General features: G+C 35.3%; 1 protein-coding gene across 5 annotated transcripts in view; it reads right to left on the reverse strand.

Moving 5' to 3' along the window:
• The window catches only part of LOC100644874 (uncharacterized protein CG43427), a 156,761-nt gene that overhangs the window by 48,491 nt on the left and 82,280 nt on the right, over positions 1-25,990 (reverse strand). For 2 of the 5 annotated variants that reach the window (XM_012312628.3, XM_048408707.1), the window contains exon 1: positions 25,484-25,805. The exons of the other annotated variants lie outside the window; for them this stretch is intronic. The gene's annotated coding sequence lies outside the window, so the exon portion shown is untranslated. Of the gene's footprint in view, positions 1-25,483; positions 25,806-25,990 lie in introns of those variants that run through there. 5 annotated transcript variants of the gene reach the window in all.

A 25,990-nucleotide genomic window follows, 5' to 3' on the forward strand; every position in this document is an offset into this window, starting at 1 on the left:
AGATTCTTTACTTTCAAATTTATTACACAGATCTTTTAAAAACGGAGTGCAACGATACTACGTTTGTAGAATTATTTTACTGTGAGATATATTGGTTCGTATAAATTACGAATTTGTAACTTCAATAACTCTGATAATCCTTAGTGTTAAATGCAACTTGATTACATCTTTAATTTAATTACATCTTCTTAAAAATATTCATATCTTATGCAATTCACAGAAACGAACATCTACACGATTCACGGAAAGTAACGTGTACCAACTGAAAGCCATCTAAACTAAGCTAATCCCACAATCGAGCGAATATCTAGATTCCATGTAACACGAACAAGTTCTCTCATCAATAGCTAACTCGTGTTCCTTAGTATGAGCAGAGAATGAGCGCGTTCAGGGAATTATCTCTGCAAGAAGAAGGTTTATGGAGGCGGAGGCGCGGCTTTGGTATTCGCTGTGAAATCTTCGAACGGAATAATAGCGTGACGATCTGATAGCGATTCGAGGCACTGGTATTCTCGCAATTCGTTGGCAAAGGACAGCTTTATGCGCGACAATCGCTGCATACGGTAGCAAACCAGCCGCAATGGCGTCGACATTGTTGCGTAACTGCTCGTTAGAGAACTAAACGCCCTGTTAAAGAATCCTCGAGATGGAATTGATCCTACCTTGCCTTTCCTTCGAACTCATCATCCAACAACAATGTGTGGATAACTAGATAGTATTCATTAGAAGACAATGTAACGTAATCTCGAAAGCTTACGTGACTAGAGGAGATAGTTGAAAATTTATGAAAATCGTAAAACGTCGTGCTGAACACGCTAATTTTATTGCTTATCGAACAAGTTACAAGTTAACTGTTAAAAGTATCAAATTTGAATATTCAAATTAATCAGAGAGGGAGAGAGAGAGAGAGAGAAAGAAAGAGAGAGAGAGAGAGAGATGTTATGAGTAAAGTGCAGAATTGTAGTAGTAGCGATTGAGATTGAATTAATAGTTTTTTCATTTGTTAGATAAAGTATTTAAGAAGTGGAGAGACCCAACGAATTAAATGCTGCGTCAGATGAATAAAGTCTAGATCAGCGCTGACCAAGCTTTCTTCGCAAGTAAAACAGCCTTTGCCTTGACGTGTGGTTTAAACAAATTGACACGCGATAAACGTAAAAAAGCAATATATGTATTCTGCAAATAGTCTTATTTGTACAAAAATATTGTTCTTTTAGTTTCAATAAAAGAATTTACAAGTATATAACTATCATATTTATTCCTTTTAGTATGTAGATTTTTTATCATTTTGCCAATTTAACATTGAGGTTCCTCGTTCAAATTAAATTGGAGTATAGAAGAAGGTTAATTCGTCAAGTATATCTGCATAGTATTGTACAGGTCAGCTCATTGATAAAAAAGCAACAAACTATTAACCAACGAAAATCTGGTTTATCAACCAGCCTTGCTTTGTAAGGATATCAAAAGGCAGTTATTGAAAAGTGCAACTCTCTAAGAAAATATATCTAATATCTAATACATATTTAATATAAGAAAAATGAAAAACGTATGAAAAAGGAATATATCTTACCTGTTAGTAATTTGACTTGTACCACACCAGTTAAGAAGACTTAAGGTAAGAAACGAGGGTAATATCGTATTAGAATTATTCCCCTAATCTCTCCTTTTCTTAGAATCCTATAGTTACAAAATCTTCATACATTCTGTACTGATAAACTAACATTGTTGCTACTCATGCTATGAACAAATATTTTCACAGCATCGATGGATGAAATGACAAAAGGCAAGAAGTAGCAACTCGTCAAGGTGATTTCCTGATGTTAATTAAAAAGCTGTCCATGTGCATTAGCGGTATTGAACGTAACGTGATAATCCTACTCGCGCCGGTACAAATCTGGGTTAATCGGCTTAACAGCTACGTCGAGAAAGAAACCGGCTGTCGGGAAAAAGGACGATAAAGTAGCCTCGAGCGAACAAAACGCGCTTCTTTGCAAGGACGTAATCGAACTGCACGTCAATCAATTCGCGACATCGATGTTCCTCCATTTTTTTTCTATATATACGCTATAACGAACGTACTAACGTGTTTTGCAGATCGTGCATGTAGCATACTCGCATATAGTGATCGTCGTGTTACATTACACATAGCGATGGACGTCGACACGCTCCTGTTAAAGACTAGCTTCTTCTTTTGTGCTACGGGTAACATTACATGGCGTATTTCTCAAACGGATTATAAACAAAAATTTGCTGCATTAACTCGATGGTGCGGAGTCAGCAAAAGCTGTGGTAAATTTCGCTGATACACGAGGCGAGCATATTTTTCAGAAATAGAAAATGTCTAGTAACAGCGTATGAATTTTTGTGCGTATAATTTAAATATTTTTATTGTGCTATATTATTATACTATATTTTTATTTTTATTGTATTATATAATAGTCAGATTGTAGTGACTATTATCTGGTTTTGAAATGTTGTATAACAGTAAGAATTTTAATCATACCAATTGATACACACGCACAGTAATTGATAGACATGAGTGGTAAAAACATAGGTCGATGTAATTCGAAGATTGAATAGTTTGAAAAAATGTTATATGTGCCTTAAAATGATTAGGTCAGGTTTTTTGACTTATTATAATACTATAATTATACTCTAAAAATTTTTATTAAAAACTTATTCTTTCATATATCCTAATCGTTAATTGTATATTGCACGATGAAAAGGTTTAATTTAATTCAAACTGGAAGTGGATATAAACTTTCAAAAGTAAGATTGATTCCCACCGGCAAGTGTGATAGAAAAAATGTAGAAGGGAAATGAATTATTCGAATGAAAAAATGATAAAAGTTATTCAGTTTTTTATGTATAAGAAGAAGGCCAAGTTTAAGCAAATTATGACAGGGTAATCGATTCTAAAAAGGCAGCAATAAAAACTGACGCTTTTGCGCAGGAATTTAACGGAAACCTTGGACGTCAGCTGAATGTCAAACATAAATACCGCAAAGGTAATACGTACTAGAAGTAGAAATCGATCAGCATAATAAACTTTAGCGTTCCACGGATTATTACGTGATTGCAAGGCCGGAGAATCGACAAGTTTTTACAGGTTACACTTACGCGTATTTTCTTATTTAATTCTCCCGAGTAGATCTAAGAACGAGACCATAAACATTTTTTTATAATTTAAGTTACGTTTCATTATAATCTTTATATTTACAATATTTCCCAGATTCATTTTGTTGAATATTTATTACCCGACAAGAAATCAAATTGAGTAGAATTTTTTTCGAAGAACACCTGATTTATTCCATAATCAAACCGTGGCTATTAAAGCTTTGAAATATTCATACCCTCCAATTAAAATCAATTGCAGAAATCACTAATAATGATGGCGAAACCTACACCTGCAATTTCCATTATATATTGCAAATAGCCACGTACGCTAAAAACGCGATAGGATACACAAGAAAACAACGAAAATCCACGGCGTTAGCCTTAACAAAGTCGACGAAGAAGCCACGACTCGATGATTTAGAGCCGTACAAGGACATTCCACTCGGTAATCCTCATGTTCGCTCCCTGTCTAAGATCACGATCTATTTACAACTCGTAAATTAAGGGCCGTGCGGATGTCCTCGATTAAATTATGAAATGAATTTGCAATTGAACTATCTCGCGGTTACATTCAATGAAACTAACACGAGCAAGAAACGAGAGTAGCAAAAAGCAACAGTGTACGAAGCGTTACTAAAGAACATGGGAATAAGAAGAATGGAAAACAAATGAAGTAGGGAATAAGAAATGTGAAAAGAATGGAAAAATAAAATGAAATCGAGAAAAGGAAAGAGGGAGAGAGGGAGAGAGGGAGAGAGACAAGTAGAAGAAAGGAATAACATGGAAGGAAGCACGGATAGAGAAAAAGAGAAGGTCAAGAGAGGGGGGGAGAGAGAGAGCATTCAAGTTATTAATTATCTGAGTAGCTGCTAGAGAGCCGATATGCGCATAAGCGTCAACATTACATAATTTCTACGTGACTGGAAGGTATTGCACTTTAGTGGCCCGACGATACAGAGGGTCTTTGGTGTCGAGGTTTAAGTTCATCTAGGTGAATCTACCTATCCGACACGAATATGATCTCTCTCACGAAGCAACGCGGCCTTCTGAAGATTCCAGCCGCTCCTGCTGGCCTTGAATTCATTGAACAAGGTCAAATGTTACTGCCAGTAGGAGGTTGCAACTCAATATCGCCGCGATTTTTTCCTTTCTCATCTTGAATGCAACTTTTCGCGATCTGTCGGGTGTTTTATTGGTTAAGTGCTTCATCGATCACGTCTCGTAAGTTTGCTGTCTTGCGCTTGATTATTCACGTATGTTCTGGAAATTGGATGTTCTAGAAATTGGAGATACGTTTGAAAGATCAAATAGCTTGAGAATTTTAAGGCAGATTTTAGAAATTACTGCATATTTTCTGATATATCTGTCGAAGAAATTAAATAGTCTATGCTTTTTCAGGATAAAGATTTTATAGCATTTAATACATGTTTTGAAATAAAATGTTCTGAAAATAGAAACGATAATGTTCGAGAAATATTAGGTTGTCCGGAAAGTTCCTCCCACTTTATAAGGAAATAATAGACGCACAATGTTTTTTGTTTTATATTAGTTTATTGAATTATGCACGAACATAATAATAGAAGTAAAACGAAATGGATCATACCTAATTCAATAAAATAATATAAAACAAATTGTTGTTCATCTATTTTCACCTTATGAAGCGAAAGAAACTTTTCGGACAATCTAATAGATGTTCAGTAAATAGAGTGAAAATGATAAAGAACATAAAAGCATCATAGTGTTGGATATCTAGAATTACAATATTTTTCTTAAATTCTTTATATCATCGACCAACCTATGAATTGACGTTCGCAACTTTCTTATTCGGAAAGTCTGATACAATGATCCTCTGTTTGTTCGAGGAAAAAATTTATCTTATAGTATCTACAAAGACAGCCTGAGGCTGGTGTCTCGCTAATTTGACGGGGGATTTCGTAGCGGCGACAGTGAAAGGTACAGACATAAAGTAAATCAGCGTGGACACGAGATCGAGGAACGAAGGAATACAACTTTACAATCTATTCTTCCCACGAAGAACGCGCGCGCCTTATAATACTTGATAATGATCCGACAAGGATCCAAGTAATAATGGTAATGGCACTGTGGAATGACAGAGATAATGACAACGTAATGCGAATGTTAATGTATCCCGTGGGCGGACGTCGTAAAATTGGACGCAAGGGTAACAAAGGTGATCTTTTCCGGCGAGCAGTCTCGAATTATAATATCATTTTCGCATAAAACTGGCGTTGCCAGATTACTCTTCCGATCTAACAATCCGTCGAACAATTTTATCTCGTCATCGGCTGGGAACTTTATGAAAATAATCAAGATTTAGAATGACTGTTTTAAATGAGATCATATATCTGCATAGTTATAAAAACTGAATACGATTAATTTCTTCACAATATTATAGACGTTATCTGTACTATATAGCTGAAGGATTTTATTCAATCAGGTTACGAAGTCAGGTCACCACGTGATTAAACTCGATTTCTGGAACAAAACATCACCAAGTTATGTTAATAAAGTCGAAGACTACACGAACGCATCCATAATTTCTCGTGAAGGTTCTGCAAACATAAGTATCTGTCTTTCCAAAACCACACCCGGTGTTGCTAACTGTGATATAACTAAGAAAAAATTGTAACGCTGATAAAACTCGAATAAAAACATCCCAACGTGTGCTTTATCTTCAAAGTGAGTAAATATTTCTTATCGAATATATAATCACATGTTTCTATACAAAAATTAGTATTTATGCCCTTCATGACCTAAGCCATGACCATACTCGTACCAACTATACATTGTTTTAAAAAGCGTAATTCTTCGAATTCAAATTTACGAGATTGAATTGACCGAATTCAGATTAGACAATCTGATTGAGATTGAAATATAGTGTAAAATATATGTAGCAGATATAAATCCTTCTTGCTGTCATATGGAATAAACTACGAATCGTATAACCATCTTAGCACGATTGTAGTAAATCTTTTATGAATTACTTCCTCTTCCTCGGAAGAGATTAATTCATACTCTCCAAAAACTTCAAATCTACACGATATCAGTAAAAAAGCGATGTTACATCTCGTCACTTCTGTGGCGTGAAAAAGGCGTGACGGAAACGACTCGACACAACTATGCGTGGCACCATGGTTGAAAGAAACGGATTAACGGAACATCGAGGCTCGTTAAACTCGTTGCATCGTGTTGTGTTTGAGGTGCACGTGCGATCGTTAAAATCTTCCAACTTTTTTGCCATTTCGTCAGCGGCCGTTCTCGATCGGACTTTCTCGCTCGACGGGGCGCCATCGTTCACCTCATTTGCAAGCGCACGTGTATCAGCGACCGATACAGCGACATGAGTAAATCACGTTGAAACGCGTGTAGAAATGCGGAGGAGAGCGTGGATTCCATCGTGCAAATAGACCAGTTCAAAATGAAGGAACAGACAGGAAGCAAAATTGCGACAATAGATAAGTAGTGGAATTATGACAGGAATATCAGGGTCTGTATTTTCGAGCTATCGCGGGGAGACGCGGTCGCGAGAATGCGCGTCAACGGGAGTCGTAAATTCCCGTTACGATTGTAATAATCGACGCCACGAATAGTTCGATCCCCTTATTTCGGTTAGGACAATAGGGGTGGTTGTTGTAGTATAATACTGTGATTCACAGTGTTATAAAAATATATATTTCCAACACTTTGTACAATCACACAAATTAGTAACGCCGTTGATTAAGATACAGGTGAGGAAGAAAAGGATTATTCGTAGATGAGAGAATCCGTGTATATGTTGACTTTGATTGACTAGCTAGACACTTTGAGAGCCGTCGGAACTCTCGGACCTGTAGGTACTGTGAGAGCTATAAGAACTCTCAGACCTGTAGGTACTGTGAGAGCTATAGGGACTCTAGGAACTTTGAAGTTCGTTCTGATGTGATTACGGAGGAAAGCTCGGTATGGGTGTGCCCTTTGAACGACGAACGCGGATTCGTTGCTCACACTTTTAATTAGGAAAGTGAGGGCAATGATCCGCGATGCCGATTGATTATCATCAATGTTGGGAATGAAGATAGGAGGAAGAAGCTTCCTACCACCGTGGTTCATGGGCGACATTGTTTATGGGAAAAACTAGTTTTTCCATTAGACAGCTATTTGGTTTTTTCCATTAGGTAACTATCCGCTTTCTCCGTAATTTGTAAAAATGTACAATAGACCTAAGGACTGTTTTAAGTACCAGCTATAAACCGAAAATATTTGCAGGATTAAAGGTTCCTGCAAGCTAATAAACTCGGTTTATGGTGGGGCCTTAGGTTTATTGAGAATTTCTCTAACGGTGTTGGGCCTTGACGGTCAGACAATGAAGGACGTCGCACGGATCTTTTCACGCGACGTAACAGGGTCGTTGCGTTTGTTCGTTGGTTATTACATTTCCATCACAAAATACATGTTTATTTTTTATGTGTTTCTAATATGCAATAAGTTTCTAACTATGATAGTTAAACGAGTGACCGCTGCTAGGCTTTTCAGATTCAGAGATTATGATTAGAATATTTACAATCAACTACAAAAGTGTATACGTCTCCATCGAATTTTTTGGATTTGACCTATTAAAAGTAATTTGAAATAAATTGAGTAATTTGATGTCATAGAATCGTTTATATTTAAATATCAATAGAAAATGACTTTTTTAGTCGTTCGCTATATTGAATTATTTTTAGATTCGTAATAATTTTGAGACGAAATTATAGATCATTATTGATAACGCTAATCTTCTTCATATCTCTCGATTTAATATCGTACTGGTGTTTTGAAGATATAGAATACTGCAGTTAATGTTTAAAAGAACTGTAAGTAGAGTGTTAAATGGCTGTTCTATGTTTCTTTTTATCCGATAAAGATAGTATTATGACAGTGTGTAGGAGCTTAAAGCCTTAAATGATGACTAGGATATTTAGAAACCAAATGTCAAATGAAATTTATCGTATAAATATCGAAAATCTAATAGAAAATTAATCATACAGTATTAATAATTGGTTACGTTGCTTTATTGGCAAAAACCGGTAGAGATAACGTTAAAAGATATAGATAAGCTTTTACGATATTATATTTATGGTCACTTTGCTATAATTGTCACTAATGTCATGATCCGTAATCAGGTGTAAATTAAAGTGAGATTCCTAGCCAGTGACATTTAATGCTTGGACGTTAACTCGTCGACATACGTTATAAACATTCTTAAAATATATTTGCATTAAACATTAAGTTATGTAAAACATTTATTATTGTTAATTATATTACACGTAACCTTCTTTTTTATTTTTGAAATAATGCGATTGACATTTCAATGTATAAAACATCATACAAAGTTTAAAATTGCAAGATTTACTTTCAAACTATCACAACGAGGAAAGCGCGGTTTCAGTAATTGAAATTTAAAATTCTACGAACACGTGACAAATACAACAATATTCCAGGCTAAATTACTCCTGTTCGGGTGACCGTCTGAGGGATTTACCACCAAAGCTTCCATGTAATCGTATGCATTTCTCGTTACCCTAGTAATACAGAGTGTCTGTTATTCAACATGATATACAGTATCCAGCATTTATTGTCACATATGTCACTCGTTCATTTCAATATGCACGCATCTTCATAAGGATACTTCTATAAATCAAGTGGTAATAACGTTGGAGTCAATATAAGACAAGATGGAAAAGAAATTCCATTTCCATTTTGTTTCTATCGTACGTCATATGTACATTTTACATTAATTACACTGTTCGTTTGAGAAATTAATTACGAAATAATATAATAGGATTCAAATAGAATCTCGATTATCAAGACATCGATTAATGCAGAAATTGGTAATAATCCCGTATAAGAGAGATTGAAAAATGGGGAAAAATCTCTTTTTTCGAAATTTAAATATTTTTTTTGATCCGTTCTATTAATATTCCTTATTTTAATGCTGAAATTAAAAAATTTGTTACATACTCGTACCAACAATACATTGAGTATGCTACTATATGGCAACATACCATGTATGTAAGGGTTAATAATTAGAATTGTAACCCACTTGAATAAAAACAGAATCTTTTTATACACACCGTAATTTTCTCATTTTTCTATCGTTCAAAGAAACCGGAAGTCGGCATTACATACCAATCGAAGCGTTCGCGAACAATTCAAGAACACGAGATCTCGATTTTGAGTTCCTCGATATTAACGATTTTTCTCATTATCTACTAACTACTCTAGAGCACTAGTGGATCGTTTGCACGCGAGAAGAACACGTCTCGCATTTTTTCACGCATCATTTTCCACGCAAGAGAACAAACCACAACGAAAATCGTTACGTATCATTCTCGTCTAATTATTTCCAATGACCGTATGTTATCCTGCTTCGAAGAAACACTGCATTGTACATCTAATTAGAAACACACAATTGCAATTTTTACACTGGAAAACGAGATGGAAGTAGCTGATTGCTGGTTAGTAAGGGCAAAAAGCGATCAATCGAGATTTTAACGATATGCAGTTGCTAGAAAATATTGGAAAATTAATAAGGATGTTGACAGATCAAGAAAAATAAGAACGCAAGAAGGTGTAAAGCGTGGATCGTTCGCTTCTATCACGACGGAAAACAGCAACTAATTACTTGACATTGTCGCTACACATGTACGCGACGCACGTGTTTAAAGGGTTTCTGGTTACTAAGTGATTTACTGTTCGCGATAATGTCAGAAGATTGCCTTGCGCGTCTTTTTCACTGCACAGACAGTCGTAACCATTTCTTCCAGTCAAACAATCAACTTGACTATCCTACAAAACAGTGGATACTCCGCTTAGTTTTTCATAATTCATTTTTTTCGGGTTAAACATAAAAAAAGATGAAATTTTCTTTAATTGAAATTGTTTCTTGAATGTATAAGAACAAGGGAACACGAGAGGTCTTTGTTGATAAAGGAAATCTATTGTTAATGGATTATTAATTTCAACACATTGAATTATAATATAAAGATCCGAAATGATGACTATCGAATTTTTACCATTCTGCAAACTGGGCCGGTCATCGTAGTACAAGTGGGTAGAGGACGATTCTACGTAAAAAAAAAAAAAAAAAAAAAAAAATAAAATAAAAAAAGATGTGGTATAACATTTTTTTATCCAAGGCTCCGTTTTCGAGAAAATCGACTTTGAGTATTTAATAGGTATACTTAAATATTTTTAATTTGGCTAACTCCGGAGTAAACGAAAGTATATAATTGACAGGTGTTTAAACTACATTTGAAAATAAATCAAAAATGTAGAATACAATCTTTTCATAAGATGTTACATTTTCGGGAAATATAAAGTTGAAAATGTATCGTGCGTATTGTAGGACTTTTTTATTTATTTAGAATGGATTCAACAGGAAAAGATGGTTATTTAAAGTGAACTAAATATAGTAATATTCTATAACTAAGACAACTAAATAGTTAATTTACAACTCTCGTCACCGCGGTTCCAACGCTTTCTTTCACGCGGACCACCCTCCTCGACAACGCTGACAACACTTTGACTTCTCAACTAACTATTGACTGTTAATTCATCTTTCTCCCTTAAAAGCATCCCTCTGTCTTTTCTCATAGCCCCGCCACGTATGTGTTCCGCAATCGTCCGCGGTTATGGCTAGGCCTTTTTCCGCGTAACTATTCGACCGAAGGACCGACGCATTGATGGGTCGCTCGGTCCATTGAAGTTTCCAGTCCCTTTTGGTCTGTAGGCACTTAGGCTTTCTCGCAACATAGTTTATGGTTCATCCTATATTTCTTAAATAATCTGTCCACGATATTACAGTATGTATGTAACAGACCAGTTCGTAATTAAATGTGTTTAAACTATATTTTCTTGGAAATAAGGTCTTACTTGGAAAATTTTTATTGTACATTTTTTACTTATTTCCATGTGTATAATAAACTCCCGTTGATCGTTTATTTATATCTAGCCGGTAACTGACCAAGTTAAAGTATACTCGACAAATTTTTAAATTCGATTTTCTAAAAATGAAGCGTCAAATGAAAAAATCGTACTGTATATTTTTGACTCATTTTTCCATGTAGAATTTACCCTCTGCCTGATTGTATTACAATTAGTAGTAGTTAATTGTTCTTCGAATGAAAGTATAATGTATAACAAACCAATACAAATGTTTCTAGTTTCACAAAGTATTACGAGTTCAAATAAATCCTACGTGTCGCGTATTATTCATTTCCCCTGTCATTGGTGACACCATTATTCATTTCTCAGTTAATCAACGACGGCAATCGTCTGAAATTACCGAGATCCTTAACTTTCTTCGTACTTTTCCACTCGATATATCATCAAGCAAAAGTCTACCTGTGTCTTTCTTCAGTCTATCTAAGAAAGTGCAATCCGTGAATTCCTAAGTGTTCTTTTGCAACATGCACGAATTAATCAACCATATAATTACCAACTAAAAGACCGCCAATCACAATGAAATTACAATTAAATTTCAATTATATTGTAATTCAACACATAGACCAACAACCTAGATACGAGATTTCCAAGACTCTAACGTTCAAATAATAGTTTTCCACGGAAGAAAAATTTGATAATTTACATCCAAGCAACTTAACCTCTTTATTTTGTGTCTGGGAGAGAACACTATATCATCTTAAATACCGTGGAAATCGCATTATCTTAGTTAGTAAAAACAACATCCTAAACGTCCTAGAATCGTCGACGGATCGAAATACCGTCTGTCCATGGGGATTAAATCGCGATTAATTCGCGGATATTAATTAGCCGACGAATGGAGTGGCGTCTCTAAACGTTCTCCAAAAAAAAGAGTCTGCCCACGACTCGTTGAACCAACGCCAGATAAATCTTATGTAATGCCGCGAGCACGCGCGTTTCCGCGTGTTTCGCGTGCCAGCTTGTGTATTTCGCGAGCGTCTCAGGGGACGTGTCAGATCAATGCCACCGGTGGTAACGAGAAATCATCGAAAACACTGGCTGCTTTCCCCGTTACGGACAGTCCACGCCACGGTGAGAACCTTTTCATCTTCCCACGATAATCAGGTACCGGAGAAAGTGCAAGGGGAACAGGTAAAAAGCAGAGATTCATTGGGAATGGTCGGATCTTTGATCGATCAACTGGAAAAACTAGAATCTTTCTTTGTGGAACATGGCACATTTTGTTCGGACGGTGTCTTCGATTCTTAAAACTTAGTTTCAGTGGCCTGAATCACAGTAATTTATCAGCAAATCTAGTATATTCGAATCCAACTTATATTAGCAATTTTGTTTTTACGATTCAATCACTATAATTGTATGACATTCTATCCTGTTATTTGAATGAATTTATTTATATTATATATTTAAATTTATCGTGTTTACCATCTTTTTTATATCGTATTGTAGGCATATCTAATTATATCTATAATCAAAAATTACATATTTCAAAACTCTACGTCCTTTTTCTATAAATTAATCTGCACACAAACTTAATCTTCGAACAAAATGCCGACTAATTTATCAAGAACTACAAAGCGACACTTTTTTACATCTCCTATAAATTTTTCCTCCTTAATTCCTTCATTCCAACATTCCTTCGTGTCTAAGTACGCAACTTGAAAATCTCAAATTCTATATCATCCAGTCGTTCGATTTAAAGAATCTTGAATGCAATGATCCAGCAATCGATATCTTTACTTTAGATAACGATCAACCCTGGCGAGAAGGAAGGCCATTAATCAAATTCTTTCGTCGTAGTTCTTTTCGGAAGTCTTCGAAAGCGACACGCACGAGCCAGTGACGGTGATCAAAGTGTGTCACTTGCACTTGCCGCGCGGTCCACGGAGAAGAGAGAAAACCTGCACACACCACCGACGCCGATCGTCGCCGTAGAAGTAGGTCGAGAAGAAATAGCCGCGATGCGTGCGAATCCACGCAAACGAAACGACGACAACCGACTGCGATCGAGGTAGAAATTTTCATCGAGTCGTCTGTATCGGTGTCAAGAGACGCGGCGCACTCCGGATCTCTATCCGTCCCTGTTTTCTCCGGATATTTTTACGAATAATTATTATCACAATTATTGCATAGCCAGTAACGGTTTCTTTGGGAGTTTCCGTGACGACGCGAATAGTTTCCATGAAAATCGAATAAAACGAATAGGCCTGATGGTTGGTACTTAATAGTGCTTTATGAATATATGGAATAGTATAGTAGAATTTCTGAATCATCTGAATTTATTTGGGTAAACGCAATTTATATGATTCGAATTTGGTTTTCTTCGCTATTTATTATTGTTCGTCAATAGTTCGTGTTCAGATAAGTGAGTTCAATTGGCGAAAGGTCAGTTAAGCGGGCATTAATTAAAATTTCGTTCGAATAAATGAGATAAACTTTAACGAAGTTCGCAGATTCTCTCAATTACCTATTATTTTTCATCCATATAACAGGAATGATAAATACATCCAATTTACAAAAGTTTATCTAATGGGATAAGAAGATTTTTATTACTTTTGGTATTTTGTTTTTGCATTATAGTTTTGATATATAATCAGTTATATATCGGGTTAACGTGACCCGAACCTTGAAACTGCAATTTAATGAATTTTCCACGAGAAGTCTCGAGACAATCGTGTATTCAATAAATTCCATCCAATCAACAATAATCATAAAGAGAAGAGAGTCGACACTGTAAACGATGCTTCATAACAAATACTTCACGAGAAACGCTATTTCACTTAAACTGACAGGAATTTAGAAAACTCGTTAATTTTCTACCGTCAACAATCAAACTGTATTCAATTTTTTACCATTTGTACATAATATCCAACATTAATCAAGTAAGAATTATTTACGATTTCCCCATCAACAATCGTGTTTCAAACTTATCCAATTCAAAAGTTACAATTTTCTGCACAATGATGGAGATATACTTACTCTGTCAGAAGTGAAAAGCTGAACACTTTCGCCCAATTCGATCGCTTTTCATGAGAAACGGATACCGATTGTTGTAGCGTGTTCGCTTTTTAAACCGAACGTCCCAATTAGGAGAAACTCTACAACGAACTTTCGAATTGTCTAGAAAATGTATTTTCCTTCCACGCTTAACAAGATATTTACTACTATTCGAAGGATCGCGAGTTCCTCCCGGTTTCATCACTTTGCGACGAGTGAAATTACTATCAATTAAACTCACCATCACATTGTTCTTGTAATTGCTCAATTGTCTCGACAGCATAACGCGACATTTATGAATTTCTGCCTTCTATTGTAAGACTTTATTTCGTGTGGTCGTAATTAAGGAAAAAATCGTGCTCTTATTTCGTTATGCGTCTAAACACAATTGTTATTTGATTCATTGAAGCATATTATTACGCGATTGATCGACTTTCAAAAGTGACATCGAAATTTGGGACTGTCCTCTTTTCACGATTCATCTGTCTCTTGACACAATGATATAATTAATGTTCGTTGATTCGTTGATTGACGGTTCGTAATGCAGTAAATTATTGATGAAATCTCTACGTCAGGTTCACTGGTCTTCTCTGAAAGACAGGACTATACGTCTTCAAATTGTATTGAACTGTCCAAATAGTCTGATACACTTCCATTTACAGATGATACTACTTTTATCATGCTTGTCTATCAAATAGGAATTATATCATACTGTTCTCTTGAAACAAAAGTGACCAGTCATTCTGAAGTTTTAATCGATGCATTTCTAAGAGAAGACCGGTTGTAAATTTGTTTATTTATAATTTACAAATATTGTATAAGATATATTTGCAAAAGTTTGTACATTGAGATATCCAGAAAGTATGCTGGGAGTATCCCACAGCAAGAATTGCTACGAAACGATAGCTTGCAAAATTGAAACTCGTTGAATATCCCAGAGTCTGTTGCAACATCCTATCATGCAATTCACTGCGAGTAAATCCGCGAGTCATTCAGAATATTGCTTGTTAATTGACTGATAAAATCACCATTTAAACTTTTACAACCACTCAATATACATAATACGCATAGCTTTCTAAACACTTCAGTTAATCGTTTCTAATTCACGCTACTGCATAAAACGTCTGCCCTAATCTTCAAATCCTACGGTAAGGGTATCATCGATATTTAAATTCAATTCATTAATAAACTATTTAATTTTATCTATTTTTCTATACTAATTATATATTAGATAAAAATCTACACTGATCAACGAGACGAATCTAAAATTAGAGAAGTGACAAAATAATCTTCGTAGTACCTTCTCGAATTACTTAGCGTGTCGAAATTCCCCGAAATATCTAACGAATCTCCCGAAAAGCCAATGATAATTATAGAAGATAGAGATCCATTTATCCGGAGTGGCGATCACGCGGAATCCGGACCCCTCAAACGCGCTGGTGGCCGACGTATATTCCAAGAGAAATATCAGCGATCTTTACGACCCCTGTTGCCACCAAACCAAACGAAGGATTCAGGGTAGAACACGCGTGCTAACGCCAGAAATACATCAGGGCCATGTAGAACGTTTCATCCTCTCTTATACTTGTATTTCGGTCTAGGGTAATGCACGGAAACGCGACGCGCGTAAACACATGTTCGCCATATGGCGAACAGTGTGTTCGTCGTGATTTTTTCGCGTGACCCGGACCTTGAGAACGCGTCACAGATCCCGGAGATCGCGCGTCGTCACATTAAATTGGGAATACATCGATCAAAATTCATTTTATATTCCGTCTGAGGATTGGAATAATGCTGTAAGTTTGTAACAGGCATCTTTGTACGAAATCATTTCTAACAGATAGCACTAATGCACGCGGGGTTTTATGATGATGAAACGAATGCGTGTATTTATTTGGGACGACTGACAATTAGTCCTTGTTGGACTTTTATGCTATATTATAAGAGAAGTACATATTAAGTTTTTTGGCAAGTTTGTAATGCTTCTGTCGGCTCGAATATGCTGTCCTGGGTTTGATGATTATTTATTATTAGAGGATTATTTATTATGAATTTCTGCTAAATGATAATGTTCGACCGTTGGCGGAGAGACGCGGTTACGATAGAGCCAACGAGAGTTGTAAATTCTCGTTACGATACAATAATCGACGCCACGAATCAGCCGATCCCCTATTTCGTTTAAGACAGTAGGGGTGGTTGCATAATTATAACACTGATTTAACAAATTAAATATACTCTTTATTCCAACAACTTTTCCTCGAAGTATATAAGGTGAAAAGTGACTAATAAGTTGAGATGTATTCTGTTCAAAGAGGTGATAGCAAATAAGTTATGTTTTGTGACGGCGATATTTATACGAAACTAGTGATGGGTGCTGGTCGCCCCACCAATGGACGCTCGCGAGTGGAAACGACAGTTGAACATGGGAAAAACTTACTCTTCCCGTTTTTTACCGGATTGAACAATAATCTTAAAGAACTTCTTCGAATTGAAAGATGTTTTGTACTAATTAAGGGACTTGACGGTAAAGTAAAAATGCTTAATTTTATGACAGTTCCTTAGGTATATTTCGGTCCGACTAATTGTATTTGTACAACTGGTGGTCGTCTTGATCGAGGAATGGATTTTGGTATATTGCAAGGTTACGGAACGTAACAGATAACTTGAAGAAGTCAATTTAATAATTGATATATATTATGAATATAATGTTGCAAGTAATTAAAGGAGAATATTAAAAATCTATTAAAATAATGTATATTTTATGAATTAATGGAATGGTTTAAAGAATCCTACAATTATTCTGATTATAACATACACGTAAATGAAATGGAGATTTCGAAGTATGTATCACAATAGGTACATCTAAAGCTTCATCACACTTTTGATTAAAAAGGCCATTAGAAAGGGAGCAATGGAATATTTCCTTATTAACTCTCAATTAAAACAAATATATAGCCTGTTATACGGTATATTAAATGTCAGTGCTTTCCGAAATCCAATCCCGTCGCAGCATCTCTGTGAGATTTAAGGCTGACAGTTTGCAAAATTTATATTTGAGCGACGAAAATGTTGCACGCTTCACACGTGACCGATAATTACACGAAAATATGAGGCAAATTAAGACGTTTGTGATAAATTTCGATTAATCGAGTGGAACGGTGGAACGACGTTCCTGGACGGCAACGTTCCACGATCGAACCCTTCCAGCTTCTCCGCCCCCGAAAACTATAATTAGCCAGCACTTTGGCAATTTGCCTATCGCTTCCTTTCATTCATATTCCTGTTGCTGCCGTTGGTAAAGATAAAAATAAACCGACCAGTTATAAAGCTCCCCTAATCAGAAATGATCCTCCTACCCTGTCATAATTACGTTCGATTGCTTTATTAGCCATATAATCGAATAATTAATATAATCTTTCTTTCGCACAACATAAAATTTGTCAAATAGTGCCATAACTGATTTATGAAATGATCGAATAATGTAAAGTTTAAAGATGAATTGTTATATTTTATTCGAAAATTTTTTTTCCATTTATGAAGTGAATGTAAAAATATAAAAAAAAATAAAATTATTAAACTGTCAACGATGCAGATATAAAAAAGTTGAAGATACAAAAACGTATTTAACTGCATTTACAAAAATATGAATTCGATTAAATATCCACAGTCTAGAAATAATCTTGTTTTATAGAAGAACAAAATTATTTGATTATTCGAAAAATTCTATTATTCGAATAAAACGTGTCGCGAGTTCAAGTAATGTCAAACTATCAGAGTTACTTATTCCTTAAAATTCAAATTTTATATTATTCAGAGTCAAAAGGTTGAAAAATAAAAGTTATACGCAAGATCGTACGATGGCTGATATCATCCGAACAAAAAGTCAGCAGCAAAAGAAACGTATGAGGTCATTACGTCTGAAACATAAACGCGACATTGACAGCTATATTGGCGAGATTCGAAAGGATATTCGAACGTCTGCCATCATAGGAGTGTGGATAATTTCGCATTCACCACGTGTGGCAGGTATTCGAAGGTAACACATGGTGGGGAATGCTACATGAAAGGAAAGATCGAGACGTACCGATCCACTTTGACAGCGAGAATAAATAGAAGTCGCTCGAGAAACGTAAATTTTCAATCGGTTCAGAGATCAGCTTCGTATAATGCTATATGGTAATGAGAACATTTCAACCCTTATTGTACTGCAAACACGTTAGTAATTAATTTGCGACGTGTACGAATTAATTATAATATTTCTGCAATTTCTATCTAAGAAATGCAATTTTTATTTATCGCAGAATTTTCAGTAATATTTTGGTAAAACTATGGTAAATTCTCTATATAATAAAGTTTTATATAATATTTTATAGTTTTATATAATTTATTTTATAATAAGATTCCGGTATTAAATTCTTTACATAAAATTCTGATATCCATAATATATTTTCCAAATAATAAAATTCTCTTTCTAAAATTATCCTCTTACTCGCACCATTACAGAAATATGCTGCTCGTTTTTCATTTACATATCGTAAACCTTCCGATGCTCGTGATACTCGTGTAACATAATAACGATACAATTTATTATAATCAGTGCCCCCGTACAATTTACGTGTAGCAGCTTCGCAGGCCCATTAGCAAATTGCCCTTCGTCCGAGTTAATTGCAAAGGTTCGAACATGGTAGGAGCGTTTAAAGGCGAGAAGACGACACGAAGGAGAGGAAGAACACGTTGCATCGCACAGGTGCGGGTCGACATATTCAGCACGTTCTTGGCGAGTAATGCGGCCTTTCTCCGTGACATTTCAGAGGCAACAAAACAGATGTAGGTGGAGCTCTTGCATCTTTCATTACGATGCAAGGACGACCGGCTACGAAGAACCGACTCGAGATTCTGCTATGCCGATCTTAACCTCCGATTCTTTTCTTCGAAGTTTCAACTTGTCGCGGATTAAATGGACGTTAATCATGATTTATTGATTCAACATCAAAAGAAACTGAATAAATAATTTCAAGTTCGATGGGCAATCTCAAAATTATAATTTTGTTTTTGTTGCCCGCATATGCTTTTATAAAGAGGAAAAAAATGGCAAGTTGGAAGACAATGTCAAAATTGTAATTTTTTTACTGTTCCGGTCTTTTTTGGTGGAAGAAAAAAACAAAGACAAGTTGTGAAAGCCAATGCCACGGATTTACATAACCAATAATCCGTAGTTTCGTATAGTTATGTGTGCAACTATACTGTTATTTAATTTGTACAGGCTAAAAACAACAAACAAGATTATGCAACAATATGGCTTAGAATCGTGTTTCAAATAAAAAGCTTTCATTCCGCTATCGTTTCTTACATTATACGAGAATACCGAGTGAGTCATCTAACTTGATGGTCTCACATTACTGGCTAGCGACATGTAAATCGTGATACTGATTTACTGTATTTCCTGAAAAATTTGCATCACTGCAGTGTCGAAAAGACATGATGCAATAGGCTTCTTAATTTATATCTACATATAAAAAGGAGGAACGTCGACTGGTATTTTTAAAGATGAAATCTCATACTTTTATAAATACGAGCATTTCCAGCATTTCACGTTTATACAAAGATACAGTAGACAGACGTAACAGAGAAATTTAATATTTAATAATGTAATATTTTATATATAATATTTTATAATTTTATATTATATATTTGGTGTTCTTTTATATTTGAACACATTCATTAATATTGACACATATACTTCGTTAATGCATTAATCAGTTAAATACTACTGACATAACTGCTGTATCTTTGTCTTTCACGTGATTCATTAAAATGATTGGAAAGTGAAAAGAGTATCTAGTGAACAGTATGTCAAAATCGTTATTATTTAAAATAAAGACACTTTTGAAATACTTTATGTTCTGGTATTTTATAGTTTGATCTGGCATCTAACAAGATATATAATTTTAAAGATGGGCTAGTTACGTCCTGATACCAGTGAAAGCGTTAAGCTGCTCAAAGCTACATTAACAGTATTCGTTTTTTTCCAATGTTTCTACGTTTATTCCTTCGAATTATAATATTAGAACGCTGACAAAGCTACCGTTACAACATTTCCCTGGGATTAGTGACGTCTACGATTCGGTCAGCTGGCTACCCGGAAAAGAAATCGTAACCGGTTGTTACGTAAACTGCACGATTGACTAGACGAAAAGACACGTTACCATAGAACTGGTAGAATGTTCGCGTATTTTATCTACAATAGTAACTATTCCCTAATTTTACTGTCTACATGCTACAATTTTAAAATCCAGTTATGAGCTTTCTACTCTTCCCCGAACCGCTTCCTCCTAAACTGGTTTCAGAAAGACATTCACTTTATCTATGCAACACCACTGATGTGAATACACGTGCATTAATCCTCTGAAAATATAATAAAATAACGAAGATTTTCAGAATAATTTTTTCTTTGTCAAGATTTCTAATATTTCTGATGTCAGATGTAAAAAATAGATATTCCAAAGCTTTTGTAAAAAATACACGAGGCATTAAAAATAAAGATGGAACTTAAGGAGTGAAATTTATAATACTATACGCTATGGCTTTCCCGAACCTCTCTCGTGTTGCATTATGAAAAGGTTAAAGTAAATCATAATAATTCTACATAATCTATGTTATTATTGCCACCTTGTTTCATGTTTTTAATAACACAGAAGCCGGATAAAAAATTAACAGAGAGAAATTACAGTTCGTTCAAAGTGAAAGAATTCACTGACGTCTAATCCTTGCGACGTGTCGAAGCGGAAGTGAAACGAGGATGGATACGTGATAGAATCCCTTTATTAGAGTCACGTAACGTCGCAATGCGACGTTGAACTCGTATCTCGTGCGAAACTCGCTGTCAATATTAACACTGTTTTCCCATTCGACGTGTTGTAACTCGAAACGAGGGAATTTTTATTCTGGCAATACACCAGGAAAGGAAAATATCGCTTGCGCAATTCGCAACGAAAACCAGCGCGGCTAGAAACGAAAGCTCTGCGCGACCGGTAGCTGGATTTCGTGTATACGTATGTTTAACATGTACTACCGCTCAAAGATATTTGGATACTTGCTTATCCTTTGATGAGATGTATTTCAATTATACAATTACGGATAAATCAAACTGCATTTATTTTCTTCTTTCTGATCAGTCAAATTGACCAATTATCATTACCATTTTGTACAAAATTCTCAATTTCATTAGTCAGGCACAGAGTTTTTATTATCTGAAAAAAGAGATCTTATTTTCTTAAGTATAAATATTTGTTATAGATAGATAGTATATAAACGATTGCGAATTTTAAAATAAATTTTGTAAAATAATATTTATTTTGTCATTTTTCTCTGTAGCCACTGGTAGTATATATATATATATAAGGTGGTTTAAATCGTAATATTATAAACTTCAAAGAAAGTTTTACTTCTATGAAAAATTAAGGTTGCCTCTATTTTTTAGAAATGAGACAATAATTTTTACATACACCATTCAAAGGATTTTTTAATCCTCCACAAAAAAGTATTAAAGTACTTGTTCCGAAAAATGATTAAATTTTATTTAAAGTTTAAATGATATTTTAACTTCAATGTCGTAGAACTTATCCTACGAAAAACAACGAAAATAAAAATTAAGATATGCTTGCTATCTTTTCTTATCTTTCACACAATAAATTTTACAATACTAAAGTTAAAATATATTCTAAACTAATCATTTCTCGACCAAGTACCTTAATACTTTTTTGTAAGTAATTAAAATACGTATCGAATGATGTATACAAAAATGTATTGTTCCATTTAGAAATATAGCGATCATCTTGACTTTTTCATCTAAGTAAAACTTTTCTTGAAAACCTTAATATTGCAATTTGTAGTCGATTGAAATCTGATTAATTGATTAAATTTTCTTCGGAACATTTTTTTGTGAGACTACCGGAAGTGTCTAAAAAATTGCGAGGACTCTATTTTTGTATATATCGTTGTATAATCAATAGTAAAATATAGATTATTGTCAGCTGTTTAGTAGATAGTTTAGATTTATAGCCTGACGATTCTATGAAAGTATAGTAGTTATTATTTTTGATTACTAATTCATTATTAATTTTTACATTTTGGTAACATTCACATACAGTTACTACATATTGACTAAGGCTTTGGATTCTGATAAACAGTAGCATAAGTATGATATCCAAGCACAGGTGGCGGTGAGCGGCCAGGGCAAAGATTTTTCATTCGTGTTCGCGCGATGCATTTCGACACACGGAGCCCCGCGACCGTACAACTCGACACGAACGCGCGTTCCGCGATTAAATATACCGCACGGACGAGTGACGGCGACTTTAATTACTTCGCGGAGTCCCGATTAATGACCCGCGTGGACAGCGACCGCCTCTCGTAACTCGCATCGAAAATTTCTAACGACTTTGATATATTGCGCGCTCGCAGTTTGTACAGGTGCCACGCGGAAAAATTATGTTTCCTACCTTATTGGCGGAATTTCAAGTAGACAAAGGCGATTAGCTCTTTGCTTTTCTTCTTCTTCTAGCAACTTTAAGTTTTACTTAGTTAATTTATTAATGAGAAAATTTACACATTGACATCTCATTCAAAGTATCAACGTGTTGATGTTACAACTATTTGAGAAACTTTAAAGTTGTCATGGGAGCAGCTTTATTAGAGCACAGCATTAAGAAGTTTTTTAATAGGATTATGACGAAGACGAAACAATCTCATAGCAAAAATTAGCACCAAAATTATTAGAAAGATAAAAATGACTACTTAATTTTTCATAGAAATTTTATACACAAGAAATTTTGAGGATTTGTCTGATTTTGTGTAAGATGTTACATATATTTTCATATGTTTCTCATTTTGATTTCCTTAGAGAGTACAAGTATTACACTTTAGTAATCAGTAGTTGCTTTAATAATTATAGCAATATTGACTAATATAGATATAGTGGGATGCTCTATAACAAAAATTAGCTATCTGTGAAAACTCTACTATGTTGAAATTTCGTTTATGAATCGAAGATTACTGAATTAGAGCCAATTTTCAAGCAAATTACAAAATCACGTGAACCGTGTAAACTATGGGTTTCAACGAAAAAGTCAGATCTCGTTTCAAGCAATCGGCGAGAACACGCTAAATCTCAGATCGATCTTTCGAAATTGTACGGTTCAGCTGCGTCACCGAGGCGACTAACGCCATGGTTCGCAGGCCAAATAAGATTTGAAAGGCAAAACGTGCTGACCAGGCGAATTTTAAACAATCGCATATCAATCACACGCCGAAGATTTCTATGAAGCTTTTCGCGTGCAACTTTCGTTCTCCTTTTGTTACGCTGAAATCGCGACTACGGCACGTTTCCGCGCACGTGTACAAGAAACTCGTCAAGGATAACAGCTGCGAGGAATCACGACTACTAGCGAATCGTAAGGAAGAAGAGGAAATCGAGATTTCGCGAGCACGTAATTTGATTTTGCTCGTTTTGCTCATTTATCCAAGTGTTTCTAGGTCGCGCATTATCCCCGATGAAATTGAAGGGGAATTTCAGATTTTCTGCTTTTAATTGACTTTGTGTTTTATCGAGTCCGAGTACTCTAAAACACTTTACTCTCGCAAGCAATCTTCTCAAACTTTATTGCATTCCAAGTTTCATTATACCTTTTCGTGGCAATAATTAGGATTCAATGTTTTCTTATGTGAGAAACAATTTGTTGGAAAGTAGTATTACACTTTCAAAACCATTTCGGATCTTTATTGGAATAACTAAGGTGCAACTTGAAACTAAAATACACATATGGATGTATCACGATTCTCTAGATCTACTATGAAATTGTAATAATAAAATTGCATTATAAAAATTGTGTTCGTTATTGTATTAATTCGAAGTTTTGCCCCCGAAAGGAAAGGAAGGTAAGTAACAAAATGTAAAAATGTAAACGAGAAACGAGCGAATACATTGTATATCCAAGCATCTGAGACGGAAAATAATGGAGGGTACGCGCAACAAAGGGCCAAGAGGAACGAACGTACGAATTACGTGCCGGGTCAATTATCCGGCCTGCACGACCGTTAATCCAATTTACGAAATAGCCGGTCACGAGCGTACCACACGCGGCGCGTGCGACGAAAAGGAGTGTGGATCGCGGTTAATCGTGGGTGGAAAGACCGCCCAGTGATTCGCGGCCTCTTGGAAGTTCGATTCTAACATAATGCGCTGAAAAGAGGAGAGAAGGCCTGACAAAGTTGCAAGAGCCGCCGGTTAAATCATCCAGTATCTCGCGTTGCGTGCAAATAAACGTCGAATCGTGGCATTCGTAGCTCCTTTCCAGTCGAACAGAAGAAAAAGAAAAAGAGGCAAACGCTCGACCACGATTTTCGCCCCGCGAGAACGTTACTCGGGTAACAGGCGTTAATTTTATGCGAATACTTGCTTGAGAACGATTAATGGCGATTGGAGAGACTAAATCGAACCGATTTCAAATTCCCCGGCTGGTTACCCCACACGGTAATCTCACCTTTCGATTCATTTATCTGCGAGTATATATTTGTGCAAGAGGAAAGATTAGATAAGCAGTGGTGTAATGATATATGACAGAGAAGAAATTTGAATTAAAGTAATTTCGGTGAAGTTGAGTTCATATATAATAGTAAAAAAATTTATAAAACAATTACAAGAAATTCTGTGCTAATGAGAAATTACTGAAGATGTTCAAATGACAATGTTGATTTCGCTAATGGTAAGCTAAATTTGAGAACGTACCGCTGCTTTGCTTTGATAGTGACACGATTCAAGAAATGTAAGAGGAAAGGTGTTTTAAAATTTACGAAGATGAGCTAATGTTATTGCAATATTAAGACCAGATTTATAGCAGCATAAGTAATAATCGTTCTCTCTGGCGCAAAGCTGATGGAATTATAAATATGTTTTGCACGATAAAAGTAGAAACGTAATGTAAACTTTGTATGCAATAAAAGTAAGTTTGAAATTTATCGAGTTGTGCCCCAATCAAAACAAAGTAGCAATGTATATTTTATTGTACGGAAGTTCTCGTTACGAAACTAAAAATAGTGTGTTGACATCTTTAGAAACGAAGGTAAATCGAGCAATACTGTTATTTTGTACTTTGTACGCAATTATGCTTCATTTGTTTTTAAAAACATGCCAGGCAATGGTAGTCTTAATTATATTAACTCCATATCGTACCCCAGAGATAAGCAATACAACGTACTTGCTTACTGTTTCTTCATTTATATTTCTTTGTTCCATAGATTTCAAAATAATTGAGATATCAAAACACATATACATTGAAATTAAAATGATCATAAATCATAAACCAAATAATCATAATGAAGTACTCACGTTTTTAAAGACAGCCAAATTCAATGGAACACGTCGTCATAATGCACTTCAAAATAAACCACACTTCCACCAAAACAAAAGTTCCCAAAATTTTTTATTGCGTTCTCGTCAAAAACGAATTAAAAATTTATACGCGTTTCTGTTTTTATGAAAGACTTATCAAACTCGTCAAACGAAAACTTCTGATACGAAATCGAGTCAACGATAAGACAACACTGATAGATACTTCTTCGATCATATGATGCAATCGTCAATGTCACGCGAAGGTAACTGAACAGAGGACGAACGCCACAATACTACATCACCGACAAAGGACGGAAGATGACTGAGGAGGATTTAATTATTTCATATTTCAGGTATCTCCCACTTCTATGCTCACGGCTGCGCAGTGGCGATTCTCGTGGTGACTACGAGCTGCGTGCATTCACTTAACAATTTCTTCGGCTCTGCGCAACGTGTTACTACCACGCGGTGATCCTTCATATTGATCAATATCTGTATCTGATA

This window comes from Bombus terrestris, chromosome 1 (assembly GCF_910591885.1).
Source record: "Bombus terrestris chromosome 1, iyBomTerr1.2, whole genome shotgun sequence".
Taxonomy (NCBI): domain Eukaryota; kingdom Metazoa; phylum Arthropoda; class Insecta; order Hymenoptera; family Apidae; genus Bombus; species Bombus terrestris.